The sequence below is a fragment of the Pteronotus mesoamericanus genome, unplaced genomic scaffold, assembly GCF_021234165.1.
Source record: "Pteronotus mesoamericanus isolate MK-2021 breed Mesoamerican mustached bat unplaced genomic scaffold, CSHL_Meso_final contig_74, whole genome shotgun sequence".
Taxonomy (NCBI): domain Eukaryota; kingdom Metazoa; phylum Chordata; class Mammalia; order Chiroptera; family Mormoopidae; genus Pteronotus; species Pteronotus mesoamericanus.
The window spans coordinates 27,152,008-27,179,590 of NW_026555247.1; the positions used below are offsets into that span (position 1 = coordinate 27,152,008).

Sequence of the window (27,583 nt, forward strand, 5' to 3'; positions counted from 1 at the left end):
GAAGGGAGAAAAGGAAAGGGGCACATGTCCCCTCTTAAGACCATGGCTGAGAAGTTACCCACATCCTTTTGGACAGAAACCACAGTTCCAGGGGAAGCTGGAAAATACCATCTTTATTCAGGGCACCCATGGGCCCAGCTGCAAACCCAACTACTACTTATAAAAAGGGAAATTGTATATTTGCCATCTCTTCCTCAGGAATTTTTATTCCCTCGAGGAAGGAAGATCCACCAGGGCAACCTTGAAGTCACTCCATTTTCTAGCCAAATTTTAGTAATAAACTCATTTAACACTATGCAGTTTAATGAGTTACATCAATTTGACTTTATTTCTAGTCTCAAATGTTAAAGTGTTTTACAATGAGAAGAAACTTCTCTGTAAGGGGGTTTTATGACAGCAGAAAGTGGCTGCTCTTTATTTTCCCCCCAGGACAGTCTGAAATACTGGACTTACTAATGGATGGGGGAAGAACTGGGTTAGACAGGAAGAGCGTGCTTTTAATCTAATTCAGGTGACAAGGAAGTGCTGAGGTCTTCTCTTTGGCAGGCTTAAGAGAGTTTTGAAATTGCCCAAAAGTAGAGGAATAGTCTGAGTAACAACTTTGTGTCTTGTCTGACTTCGAGGTTCAATGCTACCTCTTCCCCAGTTGGAGTGAGGGAACCTCCACAGGGCCTCCTTGGACTCTGCAAACAAACTGAAGCCCTGAACTTGAAAAGCTGGAGGCCAAGCAGGACAGAACAGCCCTGCTTACCCAGTGTTGTGTCTCTTCTTTCTTGCCTCTGTGTGCAGGGCCCTCCTGGGCCCTCTGGCATGTTCGCTCCAGGAGGATGAGCCTTGATGTGTATTTGGCTGCTTTGTTGTTGCAGCCCTAGAACCGGACTGGTGTCTGCAACATAGGTGTTCAATAGCTATTTAAATGAAAGGGTGAAATTAGGTACAAAAAAAAACCAACAGGCGGGAGGAGAATTAGGAAAAGAGCAATTACTTTGGAGTCAAAGTCCTGGTGTGTCACTCAGTATTATGCAAGCGTTAGACCAAATATAATCTTTCAAGCCTCTGTCTGCTCATCTGAGAAACAGAGACAGTATCTCACAGGGTTGTTGTGATTATTAAATCCATACACTGAAAAAAACCCATTGTTTTGTAAACATTTGAATTAGAAAAGGAGAAAGATAAAAATAACATCGTTTCTATGTATATGTACATTTTATATGTGACAAAGGGGTTCTATTAATCTTTGGGGAAGAAGTGGTTAGTTAGATGGAAAGTCGGCTCGTTCAAGGAGAACATATTTTAGATTTCTATCTCACGCCATATACAAAGATTAATTCCATTTTAATAAATGATACAAATGTGAATGGAAGCCGTAAGCTATAGATATTATAAAATATATACAACAGATCCTTGAACAATGTCGTACCTTTCATTATAATGTTGATGAGAAAAAAAATTTCGCTTCCCTGGCAGGGCCACTGTGTAGAGTTTGCATGGTTTTTCATGTCCACACATGTTTTTTCTGGGGATTCTGGTTCCCTTCCGCCTTCCAAAGCTGTGTATGTGCAGTGAATGACATGTGTACCCTGTCCCAGGCTGCGTGAGTGTGGGAGGCTGGGCCTGGGCCTGCGATGGAAGGCGCCCTGCCCAGTGGGTTCCACCTGCACCCGGAGCTGCCAGGGGAGGCGCTGGCCACCATGACCCTGAACATATGTGGGCTGCGAAGGAATTATCTTACTTGCCTTTATGAATCTTTCTTAAATGTATATAGTAGCTCACATTTATTTCAATATTTAAAATTAGAAGTGTTTTGATCTTTATTTAGAAATTTGGTGATGTTTTGTGATGAGAAATGTGACATAGAAACTTAACTCCTGTGTATGTCTGTTAATCTAAGGTAAAGTTGGTTTTGTTATATATCGTTTTGCTGAAAGTTGCAGTTTCCAAGAACCTATCAATGGTGTTCAGTGAGGACTTACTCTAGTTGAAATCTAGATGAAACCTGAAAATATTGGAACAATAAGAAATAGAAAGTTAGAATAGATCAACAAATATTGAAGAAGCTGAAGAGAGTGAAGAACTGCCCTGCCTGGTATTGGGGACCGTAGCCCAGAGTGAGCAAGGGCTGACCTGTAAGTCTCAACTGGGAAACCAGGAATGCTGGCTGGCAGGCACGAACTGATATGGGCACAGGCGGCCTCCTGGGGAAATCTGGCCTGAAGAAAAATAATGCATTATTTCCTTTGAAGCCTCTCCTGCTAAGAATAATGTTTTCTGGTTAATTGAGTTAACGTACACTGGATGTTTAGTTTCCAAGCTCAAGGTTGTCATGCTGTCTAACCTAGCGTCATGCTGTCTAACAGACCCTGATTTAAGGAGACCCCTATGTTTTTGCAATTGTTACTTCTGAACAATATCTATTCACCTGTGATCAACACTATGTAGCATTGATGGATGAGCTGTGCGTGCATGCCGTGTGCCCCCTTACCTGCTGAGCTCAGTAGAAGCCCAGGGAAAAAGGAAATCAGGGCCCTTCTCCTCTGAGGGGTCAGCCAGCCTTTTCTCCCCACGCAGATCATGTGTTGGTAGACTTATTTCTTCCACGCCTCCAGGGGACTGCACAGGTCGAGGTCCCCCCACAGAAGAGCAGATGTTTAAAATTCTAATTCAATACAATTTAGCAACTTGTCCTTTTATGGATATTGCTTTTAGTATTATCTGTAAGAAAATTGGACTTAACCCAAGGTTACAAAGTTTTTCTTTTAAGTCTTATCAAGAAGTTTTATAGTTTTAGGTTTTGCCTTTAGGTTTATGATTCATTTTGGTTTTCTACATGGTGTGAGGTATCGAGCAAAGTTTTTTTATTGCATATATTTAATTGTCCTGGCACCATGTGTTGAAGAGACTATCTTTTCACCATAGAATTGTCTTAACACCTTTGTAAAAAAATCATATATATGTACATATATGGCTTTATTTCTAGACTCTGTTTCATCAATCTATTTATCTATTTTGATGTCAATACCTCAGTCTCTTGATTACTGTATTGATTACTGCAGATTCATAAGTCTTGACATTGAGCACTGATAGTTTTCAGTCTTGATTTTTCTTAAAGTCATTTTAGCTCTTCTAGGTCATTTGCATTGCCATACGAAATTTAGAATCAGCTTGTCAATTTCTACAAAGAGTCTGCTGAGCTTTTGGTAAGGATTGCATTGAATTTATAGATCTGTTTGAGAAGAATTGATATCTTATATTGAGTTATTTAAAACTCATCTTCATCAGGTCTTAATTTGAATTAGAACATTTTTTTACACCAAATTTGTTATTTTACCACTTGGCTTTCTACTGATAAAATGATTTATTCAAGGAGTTATGTGTCTTATTCTCTCTGAATATAGAAAAAGTATTGTTGGATAGAATAGACTAAGCAAATACACAATTACTTATGATATTTTTATTTTAAAAATGTAAAGTTTGAACATGAAAAAATGTCAACATGCCACTTGAGGTGGTCTAGTGGGTGTGTGGAGAGCCACCCAGATGCCTCTTTCAGGACAGTGACACTCATTCCCCAGCTGCTGGGTGTTGGCCGTTGAGGGCTCTCATCTGAACTCTGTCCAGGAATTGCCCTCGGCCAGACAAGGGGTTTGAGGTCACAGCCCCTCTCCAGGGGCAGTACACACCCAGTGACTAGTGATCAGTCCCCAGCTCCTTGTCTCAAGACAGGCCACCTCCGAAGGGCCCTAGGAGATGGTGAGATCCACTGACGCTTCTGTTGCATCAGAGCTCACTCTTACCCTGCCCAGTCCTCCTGCCTTCACTTCCCAGTAAAAAGTCCTGCACACAAATATCTGTCTCAACAGAGCCCATTCCCCAGGGAATCCAGCCCAAGACTGGGGATTATTTCCCAGACAGCTTGCGATTTATTCCAGGGCTTATAGGAGCATGGATGGAGAAGCCCAGGTCTCCATCCCTGAGGCTCACAGATGAGATGTGGGGGAAACAGGAGCACAGTGCTGCAGAGACCTATAGTGAAATGATGGAAATGCTGATGAGAAAACCGATGATGGAGAGGAACGAGAGGAAGCACCCCAAAGGCTGAGAAGACAACTACAGTGCGGGGCAGGGGGGGGACAAGGGGGAGAAGGGGAGGGGGAGAAGATGCTGAGAAATCACAGCAAAGAGCTGAAATGTATCGGCATCCCTGTTTTATAGACAGTGCTCAGCCAACAGATTCCTGGCAAGTTGCTCAAAAATAAACCTGCCTACTGAACTCTAGAATATTTAATTATAAAAACTAAATATTTAGATTTTTAATTTAGATATTTAATTACAAAAATTCAGTATGCAGGTATCACTGGCTTGCTAGAACTTTTGCTTATGGCTAAAGGCACTTGCCTAACTCACCGGCGCTTTCCCTTTCACACGGACACGCTTTGAAACCCCCTGACTTGGCAAGGAGATGGGAGAGGTGCTTTCCCTCACACAGCACCGTCACCATCACCGTCACTGTTACCGTCACCATTGGAAATCACTCTGTCCATGGGAGGAGGAGAAAGCACCTGGCAGCCTTCTGCCTCCTCAGTGTGGCAGCGGCATGGATGACCCAGTGGGGGAGAGAGAGGGGAAGGAAGAGGGAGACTTCCTGTCCAGGCCAAGTGGAACTGAACAGAGAGGCTGGCCTGTCGGGGACGGGGCCACAGAGCTGGGAGTGCCCAGGGGGACACCAGCGGGAGGGGAGAATGCTTACTGCATAACCCTCCCAATTGCCATCCCACGGGGCCAGAGGGTGAGATAGGAGTAGAAGGAGACAGTATGGAAGACTTTCAAAAAATTCAACATGGTGATATTCAAACATATGTTTATTCTCCTGTTGATGCTATTGAAACCCAGAGTAGTCAGAACTGACATATGGGCAACTGGACATTAGCCAACATAGCCTTCCGCCTTGTCATAAATCTTGTCCTACTCTGTCCCAATAATATATGCGTCATAGTATCACCCCACATTAAAAAAAAAGGTTAGACTAGGGCCTAAATTTGACCTGGGGCTAGCTCATGTCAGCCAGTTTACTTTATACAACAGACATCTTTTTGTAAATTTAATTATATAATAATGACTAATGAATTAATTGCACAATAGTATAAAGTCCTTTTACCACGTTCCCTCATTTGAGCTTTCTAACCAGATATGCGGGGCTGTTGTGGGTATATGTAGAGGAAAACACTCAAATTCCAAGTGGCCAGTGGCTGGTACAGGGACCCTCAGTAAGTGGATGAATTTGGACTTAAACAAGTCTACAGACACTAAAGCCTGTGTTCATTGTTCCTTTAAAAGCGTACAAGGAATTGTTTTTCAGATGACTCTGATAGTGACCCTGCCCTCTACATAAGTCTGGATGCTCTTCTATCGCAAGGTGGGGCTTTCTTTGAAGGACCACTCACTTCCACATTTTCTCATAAGGACATGGGCAATAAAAAAATAACCTTTTTGGCACTCAGGTAAGTGGAAAATTGACAGTCACCAAAAATTTCTGAACTTGCCCAGCTGGTTTATGGGTAGGTACCAGATTATGCACGTTAACAATGAATGGCCTCGAGGTGTTTTACCAGCAGACGGACTCCTCCCAGTGAGCAGGGACACTATCTGAGGAGAGGAGCAGCTACAGAAATGGGAGGTGCTAGGGAAAAGGTAGCAGGAGGTGAGGGTGGATGCTCTCCAGCTCTACTCAGTAAGGCAGGCCCAGAGGCTTCTGGGTAGAGGACCCAGCATGAAACCACGCCCCTTCCAGTCCCATTTCATTTAATGCTCACTGCACTGCTAGGAGACGAACTGGCCCCTCCTTTATTTCAAGTGAGAAAACTGAGGCTGTACTTCAGTTCAACTGAGGGGCAAGTGTCAGTGTTATCCCAATCTAGCCCCAACTCCTGGTCCTTAGTAACTCTGTTAGCAGAGAAATCTTCAGAAGGACAACAGCTTAGGCTAAACATTCTCTTAAATGCATTCATGCTATGATATGTATGACTAAGAGTCAACATATTTAGTTTTAAGAGAGAAAGCCAGTTACCTTAAGGAACAATTTAATGACCCCATACTTCATTGCAGGAGCATTTTTTAATTTTGTTTTAGATGGGTGGATGTTGATGCTTCTTAACTGACATCAGATCAGTGCATTGCCAACTTTAATGTACATATGACCCACTGGGCTGAATTCCATAGTCCTGACATCAACATTTTTGGCTCAGCCATCACTCAGAGGTGATCCCCAGAAAGCAGCCATCCCCTTCCTTTGGCTCTTTCCTACCTTGCATAAGAGAGTTTTAACAAGGTGATGCTTAGGAATTTATAACCCACCACTGTCCCACCCCCAGCAGCCAGATCAGAGAAGATTCCAGATTTCGGTCCTTCCCAGATCAGCTGCCTCCTGACCAAAAGAGAATTTCTTGGAGTCTATAAAATCCCAAGTCCATAGCTTTCATTGCCCAGCACAATTCCCTGGTCTTCTCCCTTATTAATTCAGCATTGGGGAGTATTCCAAAGAGACAGGCTACAATAGTCAAGAAGATGGCATAGATAAATGAGGTACTCACATCCTCCCACAACCGCATCAAAATTACAACTAAATTACAGAACAAGCATCATTCAGAACCACCTGAAATTTAGCTGAATGGAAGGCCTACACTTAAGGAGTTACAGAAGAAGCCACCTTGAGATTAATGTTAGGAGGGGTGGAAATGTGGAATGGCTGGTTCCTTACCCAGGTTTGGCAGTTAAATATTGGGAGGAATATCTTGGCTGCCAAGGATCCCCTGAAAAGCAAGGGTCCCAGCCATACCCCAGGCCCCCCAGTCCAGGGTTTCAGTGCTAGGAAGAAAAGTCCCCATAACTTTTATTTGTGAAAACAGCAGAGATTGTGGCTGAGTGAGACGGAGGGCTTCCAGAGTCCCAGGCAGTCCTCTTTTTTCTTTTTTCAGTCCTTATTTGAGGATATACTTACTGATTTTAAAGGGAAAGAGAGAAAGAGAAACATCAATGTGATAGCAAAACATCATTTGGTTGCCTCCCATATGTGTACTGACTGAGTATCAAACCTACAACTTCAGTATGTACCCTGACTGGGAATCAAACCCACAACATTTTGGTGTACTGGGTGATGCTCCAACCAACTGAGCCACCTGGCCCAGGCCCAGGAGTTCCTCTGTAAGGGCCCACACAGGACTTACTCAGACTCACTTGCTCTGAGCTCCAGTGCTGGGGCAGCAGCTTAAACGGTGCCAGGAACATATGAGGAGAAACCGAATTGCCTGGCATCAGAGGGAAGGCTACAGGGGGAGTTTTGTCCCAGACAGAAGTGCTGGCAGAAGCCATTGCTCCTTTTCTGAGCCTTCCCCATGCAGAGCCATCAGGCAGGGCCCACATCTGAGACTCCATCAACCTGGCCATCACGCTGCCCTGGTGATTCCCTGAGACCCCACGCTACCCACCTTGGGAGCCCACGCAAACTATTTCTAGTGGCTTTTCCATAAAAACAGCCCATCTTGGCTCATGTTGCGGACTTTCCTAAAATCTTTCAACAGTTCACAAACCCCAAACAAATAGCACTTGGCCTCTGTGTGCCCCATACTTCTTGCTAAGTGGTCCCAGGCCTGACACTACTGGAAGCACATTCTAATTAAAATACCAAAGGTTAAAGACAGAACCTTAAAGCAGCAAGAAAAAAGCAGTTACTTACATATAAGGGAACTCCCACAAGACTGCTTAGCTGATTTATCAACAGAAACTTTGCAGGCCAGAACAGACTGGCACAGAATATTCAAAGTGATGAAAAACAGGGCCTACAACCACAATTACTCTACCTACTAAAGCTATCATTTAATATTGAAGAATATTCCTAGACAAGAAGAAGCTAACGGAGTTCATCACCACCAAATCAGTATTATAAGAACTGGTAAAGGGTCTTATTTAAGAAGAAAAAGAGATAAAAATATGAATAATAAAATGGCAATAAATACATATCCATCAACAATTACTTTAAATGCAAATGGATTAAGGGCTGCAATCAAAAGATATACGGTGGTTGAATGGATAAATAAACAAGACTGTGACATATATAGCTTACAAGAGACTCACTACAGATCAAAAGACACAAACTGAAAGTAAAGGGATGAAAAAATATCTCATGAAAATGGAAATTTAAAAAAAAGATGGGGTAGCAATGCTTATACCAGACAAAATAGACTTTAAAACAAAGGCTATAACGAGAGACCAAGAAGGACCCAGCAATTCCACTTCTGGGTATTTATCCAAAGATACTCAAAACACTAAACTGAAAAGACATATGCATCCCTATGTTCATTGCAGTGTTATGTACAATAGCCAAGATATGGAAGCAGCCTAAGTGTCTATCAATAGATGAATGGATAAAGAAGAAGTGGTGTACATATACGATGGTATATAGCAATCATTAAAAAAAACGAAACCTTGTCATCTGCAACAACATGGATGGACCTGGAGGGTACTGTTCTGAGTGAGATAAGTCAGAGAGAGAAAGACAGATACTATATGATTTCACTTATAAGTGGAATCTAAAAATCAAAATCTAAAAATCAAAAATCAGGAAGTTCAGAAACAGACTCATAGATACAGAGAACATTTTGATAGTTGCCAGATGAAAGGAAGGATGGATGAAAAAGGTGAAGGGATTAAGAAGTGCAAATTGGTGCCAGTTAGAGGTCCTGAACTGGGTTGAGGCAGCCCCACACCCACATACACCCCACACTGTGCAGGCCCGTGTGGTCTGATTCAGCACCTGCCTGCAGGAGGGAGAGTCTAGCTGGTTTGTAATAGGAAGAACCATCCTTTACCTCAGGACAGAGTATAACAGCTTCTAAGTTACCTTCACATTTTCATCTCATTTGCTTCTCAAAACCAGCCTGTGAGGGACTAAGACAAGTATCCTTAGCCCCATTTTATAGATGAGAAAACTGAGACCCAGGCAGTGAAGCGTCTGTGAGTCTTAAGTGGCACAACGACTCAGGTCTTCCGACTGCTAGTTCACGGTTTTTCCTGGGAAAGCGCGCTGCCTCCCCCGTTAGGGACGGTGACTGTACTAAAAGTCGAGCACAGTCTCTGAAGATGCTGTAATTTCTTCCTCCCTTCAAGCCCACTTGGCAGCAATTCATGAGAAAGGGGCTTTTCGACTTCGAGATGTAAGAACCACTTCCTAGAGCAAGCTCTGACCAAGTCACAAAGCACACTGTCACTGCCTGACCAGAACCAAACCGTGAACAAGGCTGCCATGGGTGCCTGGCCCTTCAGGGGGGCAGATGGAGGTGGTCTGGGGAATCCATTCCACTGCAGGAGGAGGACCCAGGGCACAAAAGCCCCTTGTGTTCAAACAGATAATCTGAACTTCTTCCTTCAGGATCAGGTTGAAATGGCAGATTTCAATGCATATAACAGAAAATGTGAAAACCACTTTGTTTTCCAGTGTACAATTAATTTAGTCAATTAAGTATTTTAAGGGCAATCCTTGTTCGTCCAGCCCAATGCTAGGACAGTGAGAGAGGCAAATGCATAAGAAACACAGGCCCTATGCAAAGCTAAGGAGAGCGGAGCCCTGTGATGCATCCTCCCTCTGCTTCCCTTCCTGAAACTTTAAAACCAAAGAGATGAACAAAGCTCTCTCAGAAGCTCTGCTCCGTCTAGCAAGGGAGATGCAAAACCAGGCCTTTGTGTGCGGCATATTCAGGATGCCAAGGGCTGACAGAGATTCCTTCAATGCTTCTGCTGCAGATCAGGGGTAAGTTTGCACTAGGCTGGAGCCCCAGGAGCCTGCCTTTCCTCCGTGTAGGTTGGGTCTGCTGTGGCCCTGGCCTACCTTCAGAGGTTGGCTACAGCACAGGGCTGTCTGGGCCAGAGCAGATCCACTGAGAAGGGTCCTAGGAAGAATGGTCCCAGGGAGTCCTAACACCACCCCATGAGCCTTTGGGCTACTTTCAGGGCAGGTCAAAAAGGGTCTGGTCCAAATTGCCACCTCCCATTGGAGCCCACATGAACTTGCAATCACCAAGAACTGGCTTTGATTGTTAGGATATCTCATGGCTCTGGTTATCCTGACTCCTCAATTTGATGGGAGGTAACGTGAAGGCAGGGAGGTAGGCAGCTGGCTTTCCGGAGCCAGAACCTCCCATTTATCAGTCCTTCACCCTCCACAGAAGCCCTTCTTTCCTCTCAGGAGATTAACATGCTTCCAGGCTCTTCCTATCAAAACCCAGTCTCAAGAAAGGATCTAGAAATTAAGCAGGATCTGAGCTGCCTGGAGCTGCAATTACTCCTCAGTGCTCCAGGTGAGGAAGGTAAGGTTCCTGCGTAGGTAAGGTGTATCCGCCCCCCTGCCCCGCCCCCTGCACTCACACTCCGAGAGATCAGAACCGTTCTCGGTGCCAGGAGGAGGGGATTATTATTTGTGAGTTGTCAGAGCCTTTCGCTCACAGCCTCATTTATATAATCAACACTGATGACTCTGCTTCCTTTTAAGGAGTTTCATGACCCTAGAGGGACAAGACTTAGGCGCTCTTGGCACCCACAAACACGAGTGCCGGGAACAAGTGAGTGAGCCACTCTGGGTCCACATGCCTGATGTGGACATGTTTGAACTTGCACTTGAACATTGGCCCCGGGTTTATAGGCAGAGCAACCTGAGAGCCCTTTGCTTTTTGACCTTTTATTCTTGGTCATAGTAGGGTCACCAGGTGTTTTGTGGCTCCAACGCCAGGACAATCGCAGTTCATTCCATTTGGGTCTCCCCGAGTAGGCAGTGTCTGGAAGCAGGAGCGTGCATCCAACATCTCGCTCGCACAAGCTGTTTTGACACATTTATTGAGTGCCTGTTTTGTGCCAGTCACTGGGAGCGGTGCTGAGGAGCCCAGGTGACTGTGCTCCTTACAGTCTAATGAGGGAGACACCCAAGTGTCTCAGCAGGGATGCTGAGGGAAGGTCAGGGAAGCAGATGTCCACTTACATGGATAATCTCAGTAACATACAGAACGTGAAAGGATAGAGATATGCACAAAATCTGTCTTAAACCTCCCCTATACCTGTTACTCTTCTGCTTCATTTTTTTTTTTATATCCTACCTTTTATAGCAAAGTTTTTAGCAAGTACTATCCACACTCATTTCCAACTCCACTGAGATTTCTCTACAATCACTAGTAACCTCATGACTGATAATCCAACAGCGCCTCCTTCATCTTGTAGCCCCCTGCCATGTCTGGCCTCTTGGTTGCCCCCTCCTCCTTTCTGGGACTCCCTGACCTCACTGTCCTGCCGTGACATCTGCTGGCTCCGTGGGGAGTCTGCTCTTGGCTCTCCTCTTTTTCATGCTGCTCACTCTGCCCAGGACCATCTTCCCCACAGCCAGCTTTAACTTCCACCTCTCTGATGACTGAGGACCACGCTGTCCCTTACATATAGTATCTTACTGAGTCCTCCCACAATCTTGTGAGATGGGCCTTCGGTTCCTTTCTTACAAACGAGGAAAGCAACACACAAGAGAGCTTGTAGATCAGGTCTTCCTTGAGTTTGCACAACAAGGAAGAGGCAAAGCCAGGATTTACATTCCGCTGGACTCTTAAGCTCCTTTTTGAAGCCACCAGCTTATACCACATCCCACATTGAGGTCTCTCTGGATACCCCTCCCTCAGTATAGACCCCTGTGACCAACTTATAAGTCAGGCCCGCTCCTGGGCACCTCAGACTTACGATGTCTAGAACAGAACTTGTCCTCATACTCCACGGCACCACCCCAGACGCTGGCTGCGTCATCCCAGACACCTCTCCCTCTCACCGCCTCCTTGCTAGCCCACCTCCCTGCCTCTGTCCCGTCCCTCAGCAGTTCCTGGCCACTCCTGCCATTCAGCCCTTCCACATCCTTCACGCCGTGGCCTTCTTCCAAAATGCAACTCTGACCACATCGCCCTCTCATTAAAACCCCTCACTGGTTGTCCAGTGACCTCAAGTCAACCTCCAAACTCTTCTGCTTGGAAAATAAAACCTTTGAGAACTCAGCCACCTACCTCTCCATTTTGCCTTCTGCCTTTCTCACAGGTGGTTAACAATTCAGCTACCTCAGCGACCCATAGTCCCAGGTGTTAAAAATTTTTAGCTTCCAGTGCTGAGGGTCTTTTTAAAAGAAAGGATTTATTAGGCCAATGTTAGCAAAACAAACAAACAAAAAGAAAACCCCTGAAAAGCAAGGAAGACTGATCTTGTGGCACGGAGCCTAAACCAGCAGCAGCAGCAGCAGCAGCATGGCCAGGTAGGGAAATCAACACGTCCGGTCCATCGTCCTGGAGTTGGCAAACATTTTTATACACCAAGTAGGGAAAGGGAAGAAGAAAGATATAAACTGATAGAGAGATTTGGCATTAGCTATGGGCAAAGGGCTGGGAGAAAGGGAAGCGGGGTGAGCTCTGGGGTGGGTGCAGAGTCTGCACAGAGAAAGGCCTGCCCCGTGCAGTGGCCGTGGGCAGCAGTGCAGAAAGCGAAGGCGCCAGGAGTCCAGTGGTGCCTGGCTCATCTCGGAAATTAATCCGAAGTTCCAACGGACGGAGAAGACATGTGAGCAGTCTTTTGTTAGCAAGTCCATAGCTACAGGCAGACTAACAGTTGTCTCTTTCTCCACTGATGTAATCTAATTTAGACCACATCACAATTTTCTCCTTGTCACAGCCCCAAACTCTTTCCCACCATGCGACTTTGTACAATACATGCTCTCCCTCTGTCTGTAACGCCTACGTGATAACCCCCTACTCATCCTTAATGTAGGATGTTCAACTGTCACCTCCACTGGGAAGTCTTCCCCCACTTCTCCCCCGACTCCTTCCAGGTACATTTTGGAACCTCCTGCTCAGTCTTCCCAGGGCATCTGATGCATCCCCGTTCACCACTGGTGGGTAACTGTTCGCTTGGCTGTATGTCCCTGTACCCTCAACTAGGCTGCATGTGCCTTGTTCCAGATGGAGCCTATCGGTCTTTGCATAGTGGTTGGCAAAAAGTTTCTTTAATAAACATTGATTGATTGGCTGAATAATTAATTAATTAAGTATAAAACAAGGTCCCCTGTGAAGGGACTGCTGTCCAGATGGGGAGGAAGTCCAGTCACGGGGGAGGTGATGGAAGATGCTCATGCCCAGCGTGTGTGTTTTCCTGACCACTGAGGGCTGTGGACACTGGCAGGAGGAAGGTACTGAGAGAGCTCAGGGGCTGGGGTTTCCTAGATGGGAAAGGGGGGAAATCCACGCACAAGCCTGGGCCGTGGCCTCACCTACACCAGGTTTGGTTTCCAGCAGCAAGGATCAGTGCCAAAAGACACCCAGGGTCCCTTCCACATAATTAGCATGTCTCTGGGGGAGGCTGAATCTCACAGTCTGGAATGCAGACAAAGAGGATCTGTTCCACTTATGCTAATTGCAGCCTCCCTGAGAGCTGCCAGGAGGCAGCGGGGCAGATGGGGATTCCTCAGCTCACACAGCCAGGCCCGCGCCGGGCAAGGGCCCTGCCAGCCTTCAGTGGTGAAAGCTGGAGGCCCCGTTATTTTTGCTATTTTCACTCCCCCCTCCCCGCCTCCCGCGCCCACCACCGCCCCTGCCGCCCCGCAAGCTGTCGTCGAGGAAGTGCGATTTGAAGACCAGCCGCTTCCTACCCAGGACTCTAAAGCTTAAAATTCCACTTTAGAAACAGCACTTTCTCCTGGAAGCCACTTTTTAAATGCAAGTGACCCTGGGAGTAGTAACACATGTTAAATTCCTAACACCTTAGTGTACATGGGTGGATGCACAGCTTTCCCAAGGGGCCCGGGAGGGCGGCTGCCCTGAGCCCTAGAATGAACAAATGCAGAGAGGACCGGAGGCCCTGGGTCTGGAATCCACTCCTGCCACAAATGTGCCCCCAGCCCCACCCTGACTGTTGCCCAGCATCCCCCTCCTGAGCTGGCCCTTCCTTCTGCCGCCAGCCTGGGACCCGTCTGTCCTCAGGACCCAACCCACTGCAACCTCTCCTTCTCCAGAGCCCCCCTCCCAACCTGTGACCCCCTGAGGCCACAGGCGCCTCTGCAAGTTAACAGGCCTCCGCTACCCTGTGGTACTGCTGTGCTGGGGGAGCCTTGCTATGCATGGGGCAGTGGCTCTTAAACTCCAGGGGATATGAGAATCACCAGGACAGCTTGTTCAAACAGATCGCTGGGCCCCACTCCAAGGTTTCGGTAAGTCTGACGCGCAGCCTGGGAATGTGCATCTCTACGTTCCCAGGGATGCTGACAACTCTCTACCACTACCCACCCCCCACCCCCTTCATGCCTGGGCTCACTGCGCTCTGGCTGCGCATCCACCACTGGACCCTGAAATGCTCTCCCCGTGAGACCAAAACACCCGTTTGTGGAGTCAATGTCCAGTTTCTAGGCAGAATCGATTCTTTTGAAGGGAGCTTTTCTTCTTGGTGAGAAAACCCCCGACATTTCTCAACACTTCTCTTAGATTCTCTGACATCACACATGTTCCTGGTTTTCTCTCTCTCCTCGTGCTCCTCTTAGCAGCTCCTGTTCTTGCGTCCAGAGCACTTTCTCTCCCTCTCTGGTTTTTACTCTCACCCTCAGCCAATTTCATCCGGTTCCAGGACATAAAACTACTACCTGTCTTTGACTCCAGCCTAGAGAGCTTTCCTGAGACGTGTCCACCAAGATGTGTCTAGGCACCCAAGGGAGCATGCGAGGCTGCTCCTTCCCTCCCTCCGCTCGCTCTCCCTCTGCTATGCTCACTTAGGGTCTGCTACCCAAGTCAGGAAGTAAGTGAAGGGCGAATGACTGGTGAGAGCATGAAAATTTCCCTTGAGCCCCTGTTTCTTCCCACCACCCTGGGAGAGTAGGTTTTGGAAGGAGAGAGAGAGAAAGAGGAGGTGGGTAGTGAACGAGAGAGAGAGAGAGAGAGAGAGAGAGAGTGATGTAGAGAGAGGCATGTGATGGATCGCGTGGAAAATTCACTTTTGGGCGGTGGTTAACAACAGCAGTCAGGATCTGAGCAAAGCATCTTAGACAGAGTCTGTGACCACAGGATCTCTAATCTTACACCATAGTCCCAGCCCGTGTGTCTTCACTTCCTCTGCCATTAAAAAGGGGATAATAAAAAAAAACAAAAACAAAAACAAAAAAAAAACAACAAGGGGATAATCTGTGGGCTTCAACAAGATGATAGGATGTGACTGCCTATTATATAATTATATAATAGGCATTGTACAAAGGACTCTGGATAGATGTCAGGTTTCCTGTTTCCTACTCCTTCCCTCCCTCCTTCCCCACGCTTTCTCAAGGGAGATAATTTTCCTTTGACTCAGTGCCAAGGTTGAGACAAGTCATCTTCCCCGCTTTGCGGGACAGATATTTTCCTTGTTCTACGTTCCCACTTGAATAAGGCCCTTTGGGGATGCAGCATAAAGCATCTTATCTGATTACCTACCTCGGGGCGGCCTTAGATTTTATTTCCCTGATTTCACAGCCTTTTCCACCACTTTCCACCAGCTATCAGGCTGGGCATGTAAGCAAGAGTGAGAGCTCCTGTTGCATCGCCTCCCTGGCAAAATGAACGGGAACTCATTTCAGGAGTTATTGTTTCTCTTCTTAAAAGCTCCACTGCGTGTGACTCAGACCCAGGATAGCTTGTGAGTAATGTCATTGGCAAATTTGCAAGTATTCGGCGCAAGCCACATGAAAGCAATGCTCTTTTTTTTTTTTCTGTGACCTTAGACTTATCTTAGGTAGAATAAAGTAAAGCTGAAGGAAATGAATGCACAGTCTCATCTGCCCAGCCGTTTTGCCGAGGAGTACTGATTTTCCAAATCACGCAGTGGAAGGTAGGACAGTTCGGGTGAACAGAAGCCCCAAGGAAACGGAGATAATGGTTTAGCGGCCCTGGACTTGTCTTCAGGGAGCCACTGGGTGATGGGTTTGCGTATTACCTCTGGCAGGTGAGATGGGTAAATATGTTTTAAAAAAGGAGAATAGCATTCAAGTTTCCATCATGGAATATTTGTAGCAGTTGATTTTATAAAATAAACAACAAAGTACTGCAAGAGAGGTCCTATGGAATGATGGAAATCAACCAGCTAAAGGTGATTACCTGCTGTGGCCAAGTGAGCCAGCTCTACTCCTCTCTTCTCAGTTCGCGGTCTGTGCCCAGGCTCGTCTTACAGTGGGTGAAGTGTGGCCGTCACCAATTGCAGGGAACCACAGTGGCATCCAGCAACTCCAAACTCAGGGGAGTGGAATGTGGCATTAGAAGCCCCGTGTGGGGCTTCCTCTGACCTGGACACCTCCCCTGTGGACTAACAATTTTTGTGTCGGTAGGTGCTCATCCCGTGGACTGCATAAAATTCCTCTTGAAAGAAAGGGGCTGAGTTAGCTGAGAGGTGTGTCAACCAGTGCCGGTCCATGGCAGCTGCCTTCTCCTTTGGGTCTGCTCTTTTCTCGGGGAACAGAGCTGACAAACCCTGCTCACTGTCTTTGATGATAGGCTGTGTGCATGGAAGAGGAATGCAGAGAAGCAGCGTGATAGGCGCTGCTTGGTGAGGAGTGGTTTCCCAGGCCCTGGAAGGAAGGGCAGAATTGACACGTAGATGGGAATAGAAGACCTTCCAGGCGGGAGAAATGAGCAAAAATTTGGTATTTTGCAGCAAGTGGAGGACGTTCAAGAGCATTGGGGAGAGCTAGAGAAAATAAGTGTTGGGTTTATACTGATCCCATGGTTGTAGCAGGCCCATGAGCCCACACTGGCCATTCCAGGCGTTGTCTGGGGATCGCTCTGGTAACCAAGGCTGAGAAAAAGGAGCTTGTTGGGGCTGCACTCACCTCTTCCCATGCCCTACAAGCAGGCCCAGCCGGGCTGGAGGCCTCATCCAGGCCATTCTTGTCTTGCTCAAAGCTCAGAGGTAGCAAGAGATGCTGGAAAGACGAAGCTGTTTGATTTCCAAGGCTTTCCGAGCTGGCCAGGTGGAAGTCAGCCAGGGAGGCAGCAGCTAGTGACAGGCTGCCTGTCAGCTTTCGCTAGCAGGCAGCTACTCATGGGAACAATCAGGCAGGAAGGCGGGGGGCCGGGGGGGGGGGGGGGTCCGGGAACGTGGGCCAGTGGAATTCTGAGCAAGGTCAAAGTCCAATTCGGTACAGCGCTTTATTGCCAATTTAAAGCTCATCCCTCCTCCCAGAGCAGCCACCCCTCAGGAAAGGCCAGGGCTGCCACAGGAGAAATTGGCATTGAAAGACGCCAAGTGCTCGGCACCCTGGCGGGGCTTTGGTCTAGCCTGTGTGCTCATCCCAGTGCCCAGAAGTCTTGTGCCAAATATACTCTCCTATTTTTTCCCTTATCTTAACGCCTCCTTGCTTGGAGGGGGAGAAAACCCAAATGCTTCCTACTTTTGCCAGTCTGGGGGAGGGAGGGCTCTGGAGTGTGTGGTGGGAGGTGGTGAGGTCTGGAAGGTGGTGATCATATGTTCTTAATTTGGCCTGGAAGAAAGTTGTAAAGCAATGACGGTCAATGGGGAGCAGCGATATGAAAGGGCCAAACTGGAATATGGGAGGGGGAGCCACGTGAGTGTGGTCCAAAGAATGAGGCAAGAAGCTGGGTTAGAATGAGGATCCAGCTGGTGGAGTCTATAAAAGTGGTGGATTGATTTATCCAAGTATGGCATCCAGTTTGAAAGAAGGCTCCTCTTTGTGTCTCTCTCCTTGGGGTACTTGTTTTTCAATCTTTGCCTTCCCTTGGGGCACTTTAGGAAACTACACTTGGTTACTAATGCCCCAGGGGTTCTGCTGTAGCAAGTCTACAACTTCTCTTCTTCCCCGTCAATCCCACCACCTCTAGCGCCATTCCCACCGCCCTAGTGAGAGGGATGGCCAAGCTCCTCCTGTTCATGTGCTATGAACCTCTTTGAGTTGGACCCTTTGTGACGCCTTTACCCTGAAACCAACACACTTTATTGGGTACCTAGGTGTTGGTAAAAACTTGGCCACGGCCCTGAAAGTCTAGGCTGCTTCGGTGATTGATCTCAGCTCTTCGGACCTGTGAAGAGAGGGAGCCTATGGTACATGGTGTTCATGACATCAGGGTTCATGGTGACAATGACGTTCTCACAAGGAGATTTGCTCATGGGCGCCCTCAAAAGCAAAGCCTGTCGCAATCCTTTGGCTGCTTGTTGGGCAGGGACATTAGGGGTGGCTTACATAACACCCTGTGCCCAGGAGTTGCACATGTACAGAGGCATATACACACGCGCGTGCGCGCACACCTGCCTGAGGCATGGAAGTTTCATTCTGTGTATCCTACAGCTGAGTGGATGGTCGGACTGGTAGAACTCAAGAGGTGCGTTCCGAGTGGGCTAGGAATGATCTTTTCTGGGACACATCCCCACACTAAAAACTCAGCCCCACCCAGAGCCATCTGCCACTCTCTTTGGAAGCGGCAGGAACTTTTGGGGGGCATTTGGAGGGTCCAGCCACACATCAGACAGCCTCCGTAGCTTTAGGCTCCCACAGCCTGAAGCCCAGCAGTCTTTGGGCACCATCTGGGACACTTTATCATTTGCTTCCAAACGTCCTTCTGGCCCAAACTGCTTCTTTACTCTTACTCAGATCTTCTTCCCGAGCTGACCCCTTCCTCTGCCCACCTTGCCTCCAACTCACCTGGGGTGTCCCACAGGTCATGGGTCCCAGGTGTCAATTGTACCACCAGTGTGGGTACCTGCTTCCTCCTTATATACGTATCAAATCCTACCTGCCCATCTAGGTCCAGCTCTGGGAGGCGTTCCTCAGCAGAAGTGACTTCTCTGCATTTCTCCAGGATGGCACCTAGTATTATCCTCTGCTATCCTGAATACTTAGCATGGCATGAAGAAGTGGCTCACTGAGGTTTAGCGGAACAAGCAAACACACACTGATGCTCTTATCATTAATGTGGCATTCTTCCTTGAGTGTGTTTTTTCCATGAAAGCATGTTATCTCTTTAATTTGTGAGCTCGCGGAAGGCACAGACCCTGCATTTCACTTCCCTTTGCGTCATGGCACGCAGCCCAGCACATTGTGCTTGGAGGTGTTCAGTGACAGGTGCGTTGTCATGATGAGGATGAGAGGTCCCTTTAAAAGCGGGTCCCTTTGCTTCCCTCCCTCTCTGTCTCTCTCTGTCTTGGAATCTCTCTGTCTCTGTCTCTCTCTCTCTAACTCGCCTTGATTTTCCTCATCTCTAAGGATAGACACCAGTCAACATTAACAGACTGGTGTCTATCCTTCCCTGACTTTCTTTATGTGCATGCAAGCAAACAACTTAGGTTAACTTGTGCTTTTTTCTTTTTTAAAATGGGACCATTCTATACATATTTTAGTGCATCATGTTATTCTTTTTTTAAAAATTTTATTTATTTATTTTTATCCTCATCCAAGGACATTTTTTTCATTGCTTTGGTTTTTTTTTTTGGTTTGTTTTTGTTTTTTTTAGAGAGAGAGAGAAAGAGAAAAGGAGAGAAACATCATGCCTAATGTTATTCTTAAAAATTTAGTATGAAAATTTCTTCAAGTTAACTGTTAACATGCATAAATATAATCTATTTTATATGGCTAAACAACATTCCTTGAAATGGCAAAACCACTATGTATTTAACATCTTTCTATCGATGGGTTATCAGATTGTTATCTATTTTGTGCAATATAGTATTCTTCCCCAATCCACAGGGGATGAGTTCCAAGACCCCCAGTAGATGCCTGAGGCTGCAAATAGTACTGAACTCCATACACACTTTGTTTTTTCCCATACCTACATACGTATGATAAACTTTAATTTATAAATTAGATCCAGTAAGAAATGAACAACAATAATAAAATAGAACAACTATAATAATATACCTTAATAAAAGTTATGTGAATGGCTTTGGGGCCATTATTAAGTAAAATACTGTTACTTGAACTCACGCACTGGGATACTGTGACAGCTGATCTGACAACGGAGACTGGCAACTAAGTGGCTTACAGGCTGGGAGCATATATATCATGAACACACTGGACAAAGGGATGTTCACATCTCAGGCAGGACAGAGCAGGACGGCAGGAGAGTTCATCACAGCGACTCAATAGGACGTGCAAGTTCAAACTATGACTTGTTTATTTCTGGAGTTTTCCATTTAATAGTTTCAGACTCTGGCTGGCTGAGGGTAACTGAAACCTCAGAAAGCAAAACCGCAGATAAGCAGGACTCTGTATAAACAATGCTCCTGTGCTGGCTGGCCGGCTTACAGTGCATGGCCCGCTGAGAGCAGAGCGTTGCTGCTCGGGCCCCAGCGAGCTGGGGAGGAGCCTGGTTAGATGAGGGGAGGCGTCTCCTCGCTCTCCCCACACCTCTGCCAACAGGATGGGTGGGTTCACTTTCCTGGCTGCAAGCAGTGTGAATGTTTGCCAAGCTGGGGAGCCAGGGTAAAGAAAAGCACACTTTCTGGAGGCTCTGTGCTTTGTGGACCCTTCTAATGGGATCTAGACGCCCCTGAAGAAGCTCGGCCTTCACGCTCACACAGCTTAAGCATACGTTTCCTGCACATCCGGGGACTGTGGCGCCACTGTGGAGAAGCTGGCAAGCTGTGTGGGGTGCATCCAGGCCAGGTGGCCAGTGGTCTGGATTGAGTTTGGATAAGTCTCAGTTTGCTTTCTCTTCCCTGGAGATTTGTGTCTCCCTTTTCTTTTTCCACAAGACCCTGAGGCAAGGGAGACCCAGGAAGTAGCAAGGAGACGCAAGTCCCAGACACCAATGCTGTGGGCATGAGCCCCATGGGAAGCGGGTAGCACTCGAACCGTTCACAGGGCCGGTGCAGGCCAGACCCCTTGGCCTGCTCCATTTTGCTGCAGTTCACATCGTACACCTTGCTCCCTGCACCTGGGCCGGAGCTGCCACTGTTGGGGCAGTCAGCGCCCGGATCTGGGTCAGGCCTGGAAAATGTCGGGCAGTGGCCGACCGTACAGAAACCCTCAGCCACTCCTGCGACGAGGGCAGTTTTCCACTCGTCTTGCTCCCGATTCCCAGGGCCTATAGCTGCCTATCTGTGTTTACATCTCGGCCCTGGTGTGAAGCCCCCTTCCTGGGGAGGCCTGCCCTTGCGGCCAGGACCTCTGGCCGCCGACTCCCAGCTATTCCCCTGAGGAAGGGCCGGGCAGTCACACCTGAACCTTTCAGAACATTTCGACCCTTTGAGAGAGACAGCCAGGACCAGGTGGGGGCCCACACGATGGGCTCAGTGGATAAAGCCCATGGTGTGATTCGAGGGGAGGACAAGTCCCGCTGCCCAGATGCGTCTGCCCTCGTCCATGTTGCTCAAAACTCTACAACCTGTGACTCGGGTAAAAAAAAATAAATTACAATAAAATAGTAATGATGGTAAAAAAAAAAGTTACAATAAAATAGTAATGATGTTTCTTGTTTGAATTGTGCTTCCCGGGTTTCATTAACTTGGTCAGTTCCCGGTCAGCTTCACAGTAGATGGGCCAGGAATTCTGCCTGCCATTTCATAGAGGGGTCCCTGGTGGGGTCAAGAAGAGGAAGCAGGCTCTGGCTGCGGTCAGGTGGCCTGGGTCCCCTCCTCGTTCTGCCACTGTTGCTGTGGAAGAGAACACACATTTCCTCTGATTCCTTGGTTTCCTGACTTAAATATATTTTGTAATTTATAACATGCTTTTCACTTAAATATAACCTATCCGTTAAAGGCAGACCTTTATTACTGTTATGGGAGGGTCTCCAAGATAAGGTGCTAAGTACAAAGAGTAATATGTGGATTGTGCTACTATCTGAGGTTTTGAAAAACGGTTAATGCCCACCCACACTTCTGGTGGTCTCTGTGCATCCCTGTCACTGGGAGAGTCTGCAGAGTGTGCTGGTGGCAGAGGTGAGGAGCAGGCGGGGGCCGGGGGGTGGCAGGGGGAGGAAGTGACCTCTTTCTCTGTGTTCTTTTCTACCCTTTCACTTTCCACCATGTATAAACAAAATTTAAAAATAGAACTATCCTATATTGGAGGTCCTAAGATTTTCTTTGGGAGCCGATGGGATGATGTAAATGATATGAGACTAAAAGGATGTTTATTATCTGAGGGGGTCTCCGAAGGACTCTTATCAACCATTAAACTTGACAACGTTGTGCATTAGGAATATTATGGGCTTAGGAATTACATAGACTTGAGTAAAATTCGGTCTCTTTTCTCATCTAAAAATTTAGGGGAGAAGAGGGAATGACAGTTATTATGAGTTATGAGGATAAAAGTGAAATATGAAACGCCAAGTGCAATGTAGGACCTGGCCTTCTCCCTCGTGACCTCTGTCAGCAGGGCCCTGGGGAAATGGAGGACCGTTCTGTGGTTCAAGTAAGTTTGCACAGCAAAGAATGTCTCTAGGGCAGCATTACCTACTAGAAATATAATGGAAGCTGCATATGTAATTTTAGGTTTTCTAGTGGCCACATTAAAAAGAACACAAAGAAACAGATGACATTAATTTTAATAATATATTTAAATTAACCCAATTTTAGCATGTAATCAATATAAAATTACTTCTGGGGTATTTTATATTTCTTTTTTTCTCTTTTATTTTTTAATTTGTGAAGTACAGTTGACATTCAATTTTATTTTATATGTGTTTCAGGTATACAGCGTAGTGGTTAGACATTTATGTAATTTCCAAAATGATCCCTCCAATAAGTGTAGGACCCACCTGGGATGATACACAGTTATTACAGTATTATTGACTATATTCCATAGGCTGTACTTTAATTTTACGTTCACTGGCACACCGAGTCTTTGAAATCGGTGTGCGGTTTACACATATAGCATACCTCGGTTTAGGCCAGCCTCATGTCAGATGGTCAATAGTCACCTCGGCTCACAGCTGCCATATTGGAGAGAAACAAGATGACACAGTGGACGGTTCCAGATCGCCCAGGGTCGTGGGACTAGGGGCTAAAGGTGGAAGGTGATGAAGTAAAAGCAGGTTTGCCCAGTCTAGGCTGTGATTAGGTAACCAAACCCAGAACACGCTTGAGTAAATAAATCAGGGACTTTACGTTCTGGCCTGTGGGGCTCTCCTCCCATCACCAGAGGACGGGCAAGTGCTCTCTTTGCTGTGGCAAAGTGGAAAAGGTAAGTGGCCAGGAGGTGAGCATGGGAGATAGGGAAAGGACTGGGTATCGTCTCTTTGTGTGACTTCCAGTTGCCTGCTGTCCTGGTGTCTCTTGCCGTCATCTGCTCCACCCCTGAAGGTCGGTACTTCTCTGGACTGTTCTAAGCCTCTTCTCTCTCTGCACTACACACCGCTCTCGCCCCAGGGCGCTGGGTCCTTGAATGGGCTCATCCTCCAGCCCTGGGAGCTTCCCTGAGCCTGAGTCCACTGCACGGAGTCCACAGTCTTGCTGATACCTCCACTTGGGTCTCCCATCTCCTTCCTCTCCACGCCTCTTCCTCCTCCTCCCATGTGTCCTTGTTTATATGCCTGAGTCAGAAACTTGGGGACAAAATGTGACTCCTTTCCTTCCTCCAAATTCCAGATCAGCGCTAGACTTTATCAGTTCTGTTTCCCAAATATCTCTTGATAATTGACATAGTTCTCACTGAATTGCTGCAACAGCATCTTCATTTCTTCTTCTACACCTAATTTTGCCCATACCCAATCTTTGCTCCATCCTGCATCAGTGTTCCTTTTTAAAGCTTAAATTGTATTCTGTAACTTTTTATTTTCCATTTTTTCTAAAACACTCCACTTCTCACCAGTGTCCCTTGATGAAGTCTAGAGTCTGTGTGTGTCCGTGTTCCGTGTGTTCCGTGTACTCTGAGATCGCATCTCTCTCTGCTTTCACCCTTGAATAGTGACCCCCAAATTCATGTCTACCTGGAACCTCAGAATGTAACCTTATTTGGAGATAGGGCCTTTGCAGATATAATTAGTAAAGATCGAGATGTGTTCATTCTAGGTTAGTTAGACCCTAAATCCAATGACAGGTGTCCTTATGAGAAGAGAAGACACAGAGGGACACAAAGGGAAGACGGCTTCCACATAGAGAAGACAGCTGTGGAAGGACAGAGGCAGAGATTGGAGTGATATAGTTTCAAGCCCCAAGCACTACTGGGTGTCACCAGGAGGCAGGAGGGAGCAAGGGAGAATTCTCTCCTGGAGCACTCAGAAGGGAGTGTGGCCCTGCTGACACCTTGACTTTGGGCGTGTAGCTGGCGGGACTGTGAGAGGATAAACTATTGTTTTAACCCATCATGTTTCTGATACTTGGTGATGGTAGCCCCGGGACCCCTATACACTCGTTCTGTTCCAGCTGGACTGAGCTACTTGCATTTCTTTGTACTCACTGTTCCTTCAATACCCTTCCACGGCCCTGCCTCCCTTCCCCTTCAGCCTGACTGACGGTAGCGTCTTGCTATATCTTCCCAGGTGGGTGAAGTGCCTCTCTTCCGTGTCCCCAGAGCTCCGGGCTCTCTGGACACTAATTGCCTCTCTGCTTGCTTGGATCCCCATTGGACTGGGAGCGCTGTGAGGACACACCGTTGTCCCCCACACTGGGACACTGCCTGGCCCGCGGCAGACCATGATTACTCCAGCAACAGCTGGACGCTGGATCCTCGGCTACGCGTTATTCTTTGTAGGTATTATTTCTAGTTATCCTCGCAAAATCCTTGTAAGTTATATATCATTATTATTTATTTTTAATTCAAGACAGGGCAACCAAGGCTAAGGGCCCACTGGGCTTGACCAGAGGGGCATAAACTATGTCTATTTACAGGCTTCTCAGTCAACAGAAGTTCAGAAACTTATTTTGGGATCCCTACAGCCTGGCTGTCAAAGCTGTATTTTTCATCGTCCAAAGTCCAAAAGTCAGACTTTGCTGAGGGATGTGCTTATGACATCATGTGGGAAACTGGTGGTCATCTCAGGGGGCAGAGTGATCCCGGGGTGGAGCTCGAGCCCAGAAGTCCAAACACTAGAGAACATGTGTTACGGGGAAGTGCTTAGCACCTCTCACCGCCATGCTCAGGGCTGACACGGGGAAAGCAAGTGTGAAGTTAAGGAGTCCTGGCCTCCCTGCTTGGCAGCTTTGCGGCCTTGGGCACGTCCTTTCATCTCTGGGGCAATTGTCCAGCCTTCCTCACTGCCTCCAGAGTGGTCAAATCTGGTCTGTGTTTTTAAAGGGTCCACATCTGTGTTTTTAAAGGTCTCTCCGAAGATGTGAGTGCTCAGAAAGTTTAGGACCAGTGGAAGAATGGGGGATCCTGAAGGACTTGGGCTGAGAAAAGAGGGGCGCCCCCAAGGAGATAGAGGGTGAGGACGGGGAAGCTACAGGAGAAAAAGGCACACTTGGCTGGGTGGTAACTCTGCTCTGTGGGGGGTGGGGATTCCCAGAGACTGGCCCCTGGGCCTCTGTGAACCTCCCCGCTTAGAAGCCTGCTTCTCGCCCCAGCCCCCCATCAGGTGTCCTCCCCCGAGTTGTGCCAAGCCCTCACCTCGACCCCAGTGGCCCCTTGCTGGCCACAGAGCCCTGGTTTCTTTTGTTTGCTTACCTGTCTCTCCCACCTGCCAGGTGAGGCCTGGGCAGCTCTGTCTTCCCGCACACCAACCACCGATCACCTTGGGGTGTGAACCCCTTCAGTGCGAGTCAGCACCCTACCCTCAGGGCCACCCTCGTTCTGATTCTTCCATCCATGTGCACTCTGACCCTGTGCATGTCTCCTGCCTAAAGAGTGGGGGCAGAGTCTGGTGGTAAAACGGCAGGGCCTTTGGAGGCCCCACACCTGTGAGCGATTTCTCATTTAAAAGCAATGGAACTTTGAGAAAGCGATAAACCTCAAGGCCCAGGCTCTGTGTCCCTGCCCATCAAATGGGAAGAATATTATCTGCCTCTTAGAGTGGTTGTGAAGATAACATGAGGCCATGTGTGGAAAGCAATCACCTGCTGTATCATATAGCAGGTGATCGATAAATTCACGTTGATTACCCGAGAATCTGGGTGATCACTGCCATAATTATAACAGAGACCAGCAAGCACTTTCTTATTTCCTGTTTTTAAGATTGTCTGCCATCTTAAGATTGGCTTCCTTTTGCAGGTATGGAAAATGCGTTCAGACTATTGATTGAGCACTGAAGGCTGCCCTGAGGACGTCTCGCCTCAGACCCTGGGCTTCCTTCTTCCCTGTTCCCAGAGTGACCTTGACAGCTATGTTGCCCCAGGGCTCAGAGCGCAGTCTGGCTCCACAGGCTCCCCACAGGGTGGCAAAAGTTCAGGAAAGGAAAACAAAACAGAAAACCAAAAAAATCACTGAGGTAGGAACTAGCAAGTCGTTACTGTACACATAGCACAAAGGCAGTATGCAGATTGGGAGCACTCAGACCAGAGCGGGGAGCCAGCGAGGCTCAGAGGCCTATTGTTACAAAGCGGCCTCTGTAGTGTGTAGGCAGTGACTGTGGATTGCGCTCGCCGACTGCTTACAATATTAGAATTTTCTTAAAGAAGGGGAACCTGTGAATGGTTACCTCATAATAATTCTGGTAACCATTTAAGTTTTGTTTATGGTATTCAGAGGCATAAGCAGGAAGGGATCCAGGTCAAGTGAGCCTCATTTGTCTTGCAAAGTTAGCTACATTAAATCTAGCTTGCATGACTAACTGGTTTTGTCTGCTCAGGGACTTTTCAAGCCTGGTCTTCGTTTGCATTTGGTTTGAACAGGGGTCTTTTTGACAGAACTCAAGCTTGGAAAGCTTGGCTGGCACTTCCGGCAGAAGGACCTGTCAGGGTGGGCTGCAGGCTCTGGTCCTTCCCACAGGGGATGGGCTGTGTTGTGTTTGGATGTGTTCGCCTGGGGGACTGCATGTGCAGCACTCCTGCTCACGTGGGGCCGCGCGCCGCTCTCTGCCTCCGCGGTCCTCTTGTTCCTTTCGGGGCCCAGCACTGGGGCTGCCGGCATGGCTGCAGTTGTGCGTGTTGTCTCAGGGCAGGGGGGAAGCTGAGGAGGGGAAGGCCGGAGGAGAGGGGAGAAGGGGGAATGATGGGGTTGGAATCTTTCTGGAAAGATACCGAGGAGACAGGGTCTCCTTGTGCGTGTGCCTCTGCTCCGGCTGGCCTGAGGCAGCATGAATGCGAGACCTAGTAGAGGACCCAACTCGGAGCGAGCAGAACTTAGAAGGTCACTGTGGGACGTCAAGGGCAGGAGGCAGGGCTGGGGCTGGGCTCGCCTCCCTTCCCCACAGGCCCAGACAAGAAGCTTGTGGAGCTGCCAAGCAGCCATGTCCAGGCAGGGCCCTGGCATCCTGGGTCAAGGACCGGGAGCTGAGGAACTCTGTGGCAGATATTCAGCATTCCTTGATTTGGTCTCCTGGGTTTTGGTCGTAGCTGCAGAAATTATCTCACGTGGTTGGTTTTCCTTTTTTTTTTGTCCTTCAAATTTTACTTAGAACACAAGAGGCTGTTCTACCTTCACAACCCCACCAGTGCCACCAACATATTTTCTCCCCGTGCCCTGGCTGTGTCA

At 47.6% G+C, this 27,583-nt stretch overlaps 1 long non-coding RNA gene across 2 annotated transcripts; it reads left to right on the forward strand.

Annotated features, from left to right (window-relative positions):
- Positions 1-23,211: 23,211 nt before the first annotated feature.
- LOC129078897 (uncharacterized) lies at positions 23,212-26,631 on the forward strand. 2 transcript variants are annotated; one of them, XR_008530001.1, is made up of 4 exons: positions 23,212-23,316; positions 24,495-24,702; positions 25,273-25,379; positions 26,162-26,631. It is a non-coding gene; the product is annotated as an uncharacterized LOC129078897 (long non-coding RNA). The 2 variants fall into 2 exon arrangements; XR_008530000.1 differs by lacking the exon at positions 25,273-25,379.
- The last annotated feature ends 952 nt before the right edge of the window (positions 26,632-27,583 follow it).